Source organism: Molossus molossus, unplaced genomic scaffold (assembly GCF_014108415.1).
Source record: "Molossus molossus isolate mMolMol1 unplaced genomic scaffold, mMolMol1.p scaffold_m16_p_2, whole genome shotgun sequence".
Lineage (NCBI taxonomy): Eukaryota > Metazoa > Chordata > Mammalia > Chiroptera > Molossidae > Molossus > Molossus molossus.
Window position 1 is genome coordinate 109,288,578 of NW_023425355.1, and position 8,835 is coordinate 109,297,412.

The 8,835-nt window shown below is 36.9% G+C and overlaps 1 non-coding gene across 1 annotated transcript; it reads left to right on the plus strand.

Moving 5' to 3' along the window:
* Positions 1-7,691: 7,691 nt before the first annotated feature.
* On the plus strand, positions 7,692-7,794 carry LOC118636781. Its single transcript, XR_004960764.1, has one exon. It is a non-coding gene; the product is annotated as a U6 spliceosomal RNA (small nuclear RNA).
* The last annotated feature ends 1,041 nt before the right edge of the window (positions 7,795-8,835 follow it).

Here is an 8,835-nt window from a genome sequence, read left to right on the forward strand (position 1 = left end):
TTTATCGAACATTCAAAGAAGAACTAACACCCATTCTCCTCAAAGTATTTTAAAAATTCAAGAAGAATGAAGACTTCCAAACTCATTTTATGAAGCCAGTATAGTTCTAATTTTAAAACCAGAAAAAGACATTACAAAGAAAGAAAACTACAGGCCAATATCCCTGATGAACATAGATGCCAAAATCCTGAACAAAATACTAGCAAATTGGATCCAGCAATACATCAGCAAAATTATTCACCACGACCAAGTGGGATTCCTCAAAGGGTTGCAATATTCTCAAATCAATAAATGTGATTCATCACATAAACAAAATTAAGAATAAAAACCACATGATTATATCAATAAATGCTGAAAAAGCATTCAACAAAATCCAGCATCCATTCTTGATAAAAATGCTCTGCAATGTGGGAATAGAGGGATCATATCTCGACATAATAAAGGCCATGTATGAAAGACCTACAGCCAACATCATACTTAATGGGCAAAACCTAAAAGTACTTTCCTTACAAACTGGAACAAGACAAGGATGGCCACTTTCACCACTCTTATTTAACATAGTACTGGAAGCCTTAGGCACAGCAATCACACAGGAAGAAAAAAATAAAAGGAATCCAAATTGAAAAAGAAGAAGTGAAACTGTCATTATTCGCAGATGACATGATACTATATGTAGAAAAAACCCCAAAGACTCCATCAACAATTTACTAGACTTAATAAATGAACTTGGCAAAGTAGCAGGATACAAAATTAACATCAAGAAATCGACAGCATTCTTATACACCAATGATGAACTCTCAGAAAGAGAAACTAAGAAAACAATCCCATTTACCATTGCTGCAAAAAAATTAAGATACCTAGGAATAAACTTAACCAAAGAAATAAAGGACCTATTTGCAGAAAACTACAGGTCATTGAAAAAGGAAATAGAGGAAGGTATAAAAAAGTGGAAGCACATACCCTGTTCATGAATTAGGAGAATTAACATCATTAAAATGTCCATATTACCCAAAGCAATCTATAGATTCAATGCAATCCCCATTAAAATACCAATGACATACTTCACAGAAGTAGAACAAATACTTCAAAAGTTCATATGTAACCAAAAAAGACCTCGAAAAGCCACAGCAATCTTGAAAAAGAACAACGTAGGAGGGGTCACATTAACAGATTTCAGGTTATAGTACAAAGCCCCTGTAATCAAAACAGACTGGTACGGACACAAGAACAGGCATATGGACCAGTGGAACACATCAGAGAACCCAGAAATGGACCCAAGGCAATATGCTCAATTAATATTTGACAAAGGTGGCAAGAGCATACAGTGGAGTAAGGACAGCTTCTTTAATATATGGTGTTGGGAAAATTGGACAGCTACATGCAAAAAAAAACAAACAACAACAAATAACAAAAAAAAAGTGAAACTAGATCATCAATTTACACCACACACAAAAACAAACTCAAAATGAATAAAAGATTTAAATGTGACTCATGAATCCATAAAAATCTTAGTAGAAACTGCAGGCAACAAAATTTGAGACATCATATGCAGCAGAACTTTCACTGATACATTTTCTAAGGCAACAGAAACTAAGGAAAAAATGAACACATGGGACCACATCAATCTCAAAAGCTTCTGCACAGCAAAAGATACAATCATGAAAATGGAATGGAAATCCACTGGGTGGGAAAGCATAATTGCCAAAAATATATCAGATGAGGGGTTAATTTCCAATATATATAGAGTGTTTATACAACTCAACAAAAGGAAGACAAAGAACCTAATTAAAAAATGGGCAGAGGAACTAAATAGAAACCTCTCCAAACAGGACATACAAATGGCTAAGAGACATATGAAGAAATGCTCAACATCACTAATCATCAGAGAGATGCAAATTAAAACAACAGTGAGGTATCACCTTATACCTGTCAGAATGGCCACCATCAACAAATCATCAAGCAACAAGTTTTGTCGAGGGTGTGGAGAAAAGAGGACTCTAGTACATTGCTGGTGGAATGCATTCTGGGGCAGCCACTATGGAAAACAATATTGTGGTAGCTCACAAATTAAAAATTGAACTTCCATTTGACCCAGTGATCCCACTTCTAGGAATATACCCTAAGAGGCCTGAAACACCAATCAGAAAGAATATATTTACCCCCATGTTTGTAGCCACACTATTTACAATAGCTAAGATCTGGAAACAGCCCAAATGTCCGTCAGTAGATGAATAGATAAAAAAGCTGTGGTACATATACACAATGGAATATTATGCAGCTGTAAGAATGAAAGATCTCTTATTTTTTGAGATGACATGGAACGATCTTGAAAGTGTCATCCTAAGTGAAACAAGCCAAACAGAGAAAGACAAGTATCATATGAGCTAAGTTATTTGTGGAATATAATGAACATAACTGCTGAGGAATGGGACAGTACCAGAAACATGGAATTGGGGTACAGACTGGCAATCTACAGGAGAGGGGTTGGTGGGGGAGAGATAATCCACAGAATTTATATGCATGTATGCATGATCAATATACATGGACAACAAAGCTGGGGACAGGGCGGGGAGGGTTGGGGAGAGGATTACCAGTGGGGGAAAAAGGAGAAACATCTGTAACAAAAAAGATAATCAAATAAGAAAAAAATTTAAAATAAAAAGACCTCTGAAATTTCGCTTCTCCATAAGAATAATGAGAATACTGACATAAATTGTCTCAATTAACTTTTTCAGAAAAGTTGGGTTGGAAAATAACTAAAATTTTGCAACAATTCCAAAAATATTTATTTAAGGAAAAGCATGGAATCACAATAAGTATAGTGAGCTTTGTGATACCTTAACTTGCCTCATAATATCTTCCTCTTTCTAGTTAAGTAGAAGCCTTGAAATACTCCAGTCTCAAAACAAAAGTACCTGTGAAAACTATCATCCTATCATCTCTTGGGGACAGAAGTAATTTTGAGTTCCTCAGGAGCCCCATCCCAAGAGAATTGCCATTATTCAATTTTCTCCTAGCAATTCCCTGGAAACACTCTAATCAAAAGGCAGAGATTGGCCGAATGACTAAGAAAATCTGATTCAAATCTATGGTGTCTACAAGAGATAAATATTAGTTTCAAGGACACCAGTACTTTGAAAGTTTTAAAAGGATGGAAAAATATATACAAACAGTAACCAAAAGAGCTGGAGTGGCTTTACTATTAGACAAAATACTCTTTACGACAAAAATTTTTACTAGCAACAAAGAAGACATTTTATAATGATAAAAGATCAATTCAGCAAAAAGATATAATAATAACTTTAAATATTCAGGTGTGGGCAAATGTTGTGAGTATGCAAAGCAGAGTTTATTGGTGTATTATTCGTAATTATGACTTGTATGTCTTTTTACATACAAACAACTGTAAACCTACTTTTACCCACCCCTGTGTGTAAAGCTAACAACAGAGCTCCAAAATATAAGACATGAAATTTGCACAATTGAACGGAGTGAAATAGTAAAAAAAAAATAAACAGAGAAAAATTTTTAAAAATCAGAAGTGAGCCCTTTGAATAGATCAACAAAATTTACAAACCTTTAGCTAGATTAACCAAAAAAAGAAAAAAACTTACTAAAAATGAATGAAAGAGGGAGACATCACTGCTACCTTTACAGAAATAAAAAAAAGGATTATAAGGGAATTCTATAAACAATTATATACCAACAAACTAGATAACTGGGATGAAATGAACTAATTCCTAGAAAGATACAAACTATCAAAACTACCTCAAGAAAAAACTGAAAATGTGAATAGACATGTAACAAGTAAAAAAAATTGAATTAGTGATCAAAAAACATTCCACAAATGAAATTTTGGATCCAGATACCTTTGTGGATAAATTCTACAAAAAATTTAAAGAATTAACACAAATACTTGAGAAACTCTTCTAAAAAAAATAGAAGAGGAGGAAACATTTCCTATTTCATTCTATGAGTCCAGGATTATTCTGACATCAAAACCAAAGACATCACAAGTAGAGAAAATTACAGACCCAATATCTTTTATGAATGTAGATGTAAAAATTTTCAACAACAACAAAAATACCAAGAAACTAAATATAGTAACATACAAAAAGGATTATACACCATGACCAAGTAGAATTTATCTCAGACTGTGAGGATGGTTCAACATAGGAAAATCAATTAATGGATCAAAGACCTAAATGCAAGAGCTAAAACTATAAAACTGTTAGGAAAAAGCAGACATAAATATTCATGACCTTAGTTTAAGCAATGCTTTCTTAGTAGAGGCACCAAAAGAAAAAAACAACAAAAGAAACTAAGCTTTATCAAAATTAAAAACTTCTGTGCTTTATATTTTTTTAAAGTTTTTTCTTTATTGATTTCTAGAGCGAGAATAAAGGAGAGGGAGAGAGGGATAGAAACATTGATGAGAGAGAACATAGATTGGCTGCCTCCTGCATTCCCCCAACTGGGGATGGGGCTCACAACCTGGGCATGTGCCCTGACCAAGAGTTAAACTGGCGACCCCTTGCACGCTCAATCACTGAGCCACACCAGCCAGGCAAAACTTTTGTGCTTTAAAGTACACCATCAAGAGAGTAAAAAGACAATCCACAGAATGGAAAAATACTTGAAAATCTTATATCTGATAAGAAACTTGTACCAAAAATATATAAAGAACTCTTAAACCTAAACAATAAAAACAAATAACTGAATTAATAGGAGAAAGGATTTGAGTAGATGTTCTTCAAAGAAGATATTCAAGTAGCAGAAGAAAAGATCTTCAATATCATTAGTCTAGAAAAATGCAAACCAAAACTATAGTAAGATACCACTTCCCACCCACTGGGATGGCTATAATAAGAAAAAAACAAAACAAAACAACTGTTAGCAAGGATGGGGAAAAATCAAAACCCTCATACATTGCTGGTGAGAATGTAAAATGGCACAGCTACTGTAAAAAACAGTTTTGCACTTCTTCAAAACATTAAACATAGAGTTACTATATGACTCAGCAATTCCACTCTTAGTTGTATACCAAAGAGAAATAAAAACATAAGTGCACATAAAAATTTGGGCATGGATGTTCATAGTAACATTATTTATAACCGTGGAAAAGTGAAAGCAACCCAAATGTCCATCAACTTAGGAATGGATAAACATGTTGTATGTCCATACAATGGATGATTATGCACCCATAGAAAGGAAATACTGGTCCTAGCTGGTTTGGTTCAGCAGTTAGATCATCGGCCTGTGGACTGTAGAGTTTGATTTCCGGTCAAGGGTACAAACCTGAGATTCAGATTTGATTCTTGGCCCCAGTCGGGCGGCAACCAATCGGTGTGTCTCTGTCACATCAATCTCTCTCTCTTTCTCCCTCCCTTCCATTTTATCTAAAAATCAATGGAAAAATATACTCAGGTGAGGATTAACAAAAGAAAAAAAAAAAAGGAAGTATTGATACATGCTGCAACATGGATACACCTTGGAAACATTATACTAAGTATATAAAGCCACACACAAAAGCTACATATTGTCTGATTTCATTCATTTGAAATGTCCAGAATAGGCAAATCTATACAGACAAAAAGTAAATTTGTTGGAAAGATGGCAGCATGTAGGACCTGAGGGAGCGTGAGTGGGTGAGAGAGTAAACTAGTGTGTGAGAAAGTGTGAGTGGATGTAAAGGTGGACGACCAAACTCATGCAGTACAGAGACATGGAGCAGAAGGTTCCTGTGCTGTGAACGGGAGTAGCCAGCTACCACGGGAAGTAGCTCTTCAGGGCACTTCTTCCTGCACCATGGGGAGGTCCCACCATTTTGGAAGATGCTGGGTCTTTCCTGGGAGGAGGCAGTGGGAGTGGCAAGGGCCCAGCAACCTGAGCCCACCAGTGCACCTGGCACCATCGGACCAGTGGACACCCTGTGTCAACACAGACCAATGCACAGTAGTAAAGCTGCCAAGGGGCTAGTTGTGAAAGCTGCAAATGGTCGGGAGCCCAGCACTATCCCCACAGTAGAAGCCTGATCAGAGTCGAGATATACCCCCAGCAACAGAGGCTTGGGAACAGAATCCATCCCCAGGCAGCAGAAGCACAGACCAATAGCTGAGACCCATCCCCAAAAACTACAGCACAGGCTGAGCAGGAGTTGATCCCCAAGGGGCAGCAGCACTCCCCAGCCACCAGTGGTGGGACCTGGGGCTCCACAGAGGTCTGTGCGATCCAGAAGCCCACAAGAGCAGTGGGAAGCCAGAGCCAGAGAGGGACCCATGTGATCTAGCTGCCCATGGGACCTGCGGAGTGCTGGGGCACCAGAGAGGTCTGCACAACACAGTTACCCACAACATAGGGGTAGAGCTGGGTCTCCAAAGGGACTGTGTGATCTAGCTGCCCATTGTACGAGCAGGGAGCATGGCTCCAACAGGGCCTGAGCTATACAGCTACAGGCACCAGCTCTAGAGGGGCCCACATGATCCAGCAACAGCACCTATCAGGACATACCAATACCAGCCCCCCAGTGGTCAGTCCTCCAGGATACATAGCAGGCAAGAGATGACACACAATAAAACAGTCTGGGACACACAGTACCCTAATTTGATATACAGTGAGGTGCATACACATCCAAACATCCCTCAGCAGGTCTAGAGCTACCAGGCGGCTAAAATGAAGACAAAGAAACAACACCCAAAGGAAAGAAAAGAGGAACCACCAGAAAAGGAACTGCAGAAAATGGAAGACAGCAACTTGTCAGATAAAGAATTCAAAGCAATAATTTTAAGGATGCTCAAACAATTTGGTGAGTACTACAAACAACTTAATAAGAATTATGAAGAGCTCACTTGGAACTACTTCAGCTTTTAAAAAAGGTAGAAGCTATGCATAAAAATCAAGAGGAAATAAAGAATGACATAGCAGTTATGAAAAATACCTTAGAAGGGTTCAATAGTAGATTGGAAGAAGCTGAAGACCAAATCACAGACTTAGAAGACAAGGTTAAGAAAAACACTCAAATAGAGCAGCAAATGGAAAGAAAATTTTAAAAAGGCAGGAGGAAAGTTTAAGGGAGCTTTGGGACAATACAAAACATAACAACATTAGCATTATAGGGATACTGGAAGGAGAAGAATCACAGAAAGGAATAGAGAACCTGTTTGAAGAAATAATGACAGAAAACTTCCCTAAACTGGTGAAGGAAAAAGTCACACAAGTCCAAGAAACACAGAGAGTCCCAAGCAAGATGAACCCCAGGAGACCCACATCTAAACACATCATAATAAAAATGGCATACATTAAAGACAAAGAAAGAATCTTAAAGGAAGCAAGAGAGAGACAGAAAGTTACCTACAAGGGAGCTGCTCCTATTAGACTGTCAGCTGATTTCTCAATAGAAACAATGCAGTCCAGAAGAGAGTGGCATGAAGTGTACAAAGTAATGCAAGGCAAGGGCCTGAATTCAAGACTACTCTATCCAGCAAGGCTATCATTCAAAATTGAAGGAGAAATAAAAAGTTTCATGGATAAAAAAAAGCTAAAGGAATTTACCAGCACCAAACCAGCATTGCAAGAAATGCTGAAGGGACTGTTGTAAGAAGAAGAAGAAACAGAGAGAGAAAGAGAGAGAGAGGAACACAATCATAAAATTAAAATGGCAACTAATAACTATCTATCAATAATTACCTTAAGTGCTCACTTTGGAAGCACATATACTAAAATTGGAATGATACAGAGATTAACATGGTCCCTGACAAGGATTACACGTAAATTTGTGAAGTGTTTCATATTTTTAATTTACCACCACAAAACCAGCACTGCAAGAAATGCTGAAGGGACTGTTGCAAGAAGAAGAAGGAAAAAAACCCAAAAAACAGAGAGAGAGGAAGAACATAGCCATAAAATAAAAATGGCAACTAATAACAATCTATTAATAATTACCTTAAATGTAAATGGCTTAAATGCTCCAATCAAAAGACATATGATAGCTGATTGGATAGAAAAGCATGACCCATATATATGCTATCTACAAGAAACTCACCTCACAACAAAACACTCCCACAGGATGAAAGTGAAGGGATAGAAAAAAATTTACTAAGCAAACGAAAATGAAAAAAAAGCTATTGTAGCAATACTCATATCTGACAAGATAAACTTCAAAATAAGGGCCATAATAAGAGACAAAGAAGAAAGAAGGTCACTACATAATATTAAAAGGGTCAATCCGACAAGAGAATATAACACTGGTAAACATATATTCACCAAATATGGGAGCTCCAAAATATATTAAAAACTTCTGGAGGACTTCAAGGGAGAGATCAATAGCAATACAATCTTAGTGGGTGATTTTAACACTCTACTTACACCACTGGATAGATCTTCCAGACAAAAACTTAACAAGGACATAGAGGCCTTAAATGACTACCTAGATCAGTTGGACTTAATTGATATTTACAGAACATTTCACCCCAAAGCTGCAGAATATAAATTCTTCTCAAGTGTACACAGGACATTCTTGAAGATAGACCACATATTAGGACACAAAGTAAGTCTCTACAAATTCAAGAAAATTGAAATATTAAGTATCATCTCAGACCACACTGGCATGATATTAGAAACCAATTGCTACAAGAACATGCAAAGACATTTGAACATATTGAGGATAAATAGCATGTTATGAAACAATGAATGGGTTACCAACGAGATAAAAAAAAAATTAAAAACTTCCTGGAAACCAATAAAAATAAACACACAACACAAAATCTATGGGACGCAGCAAAAGCAGTCTTGAGAGGGAAGTTCATAGCACTACAGGCCTAACTCAAGAAACAAGAA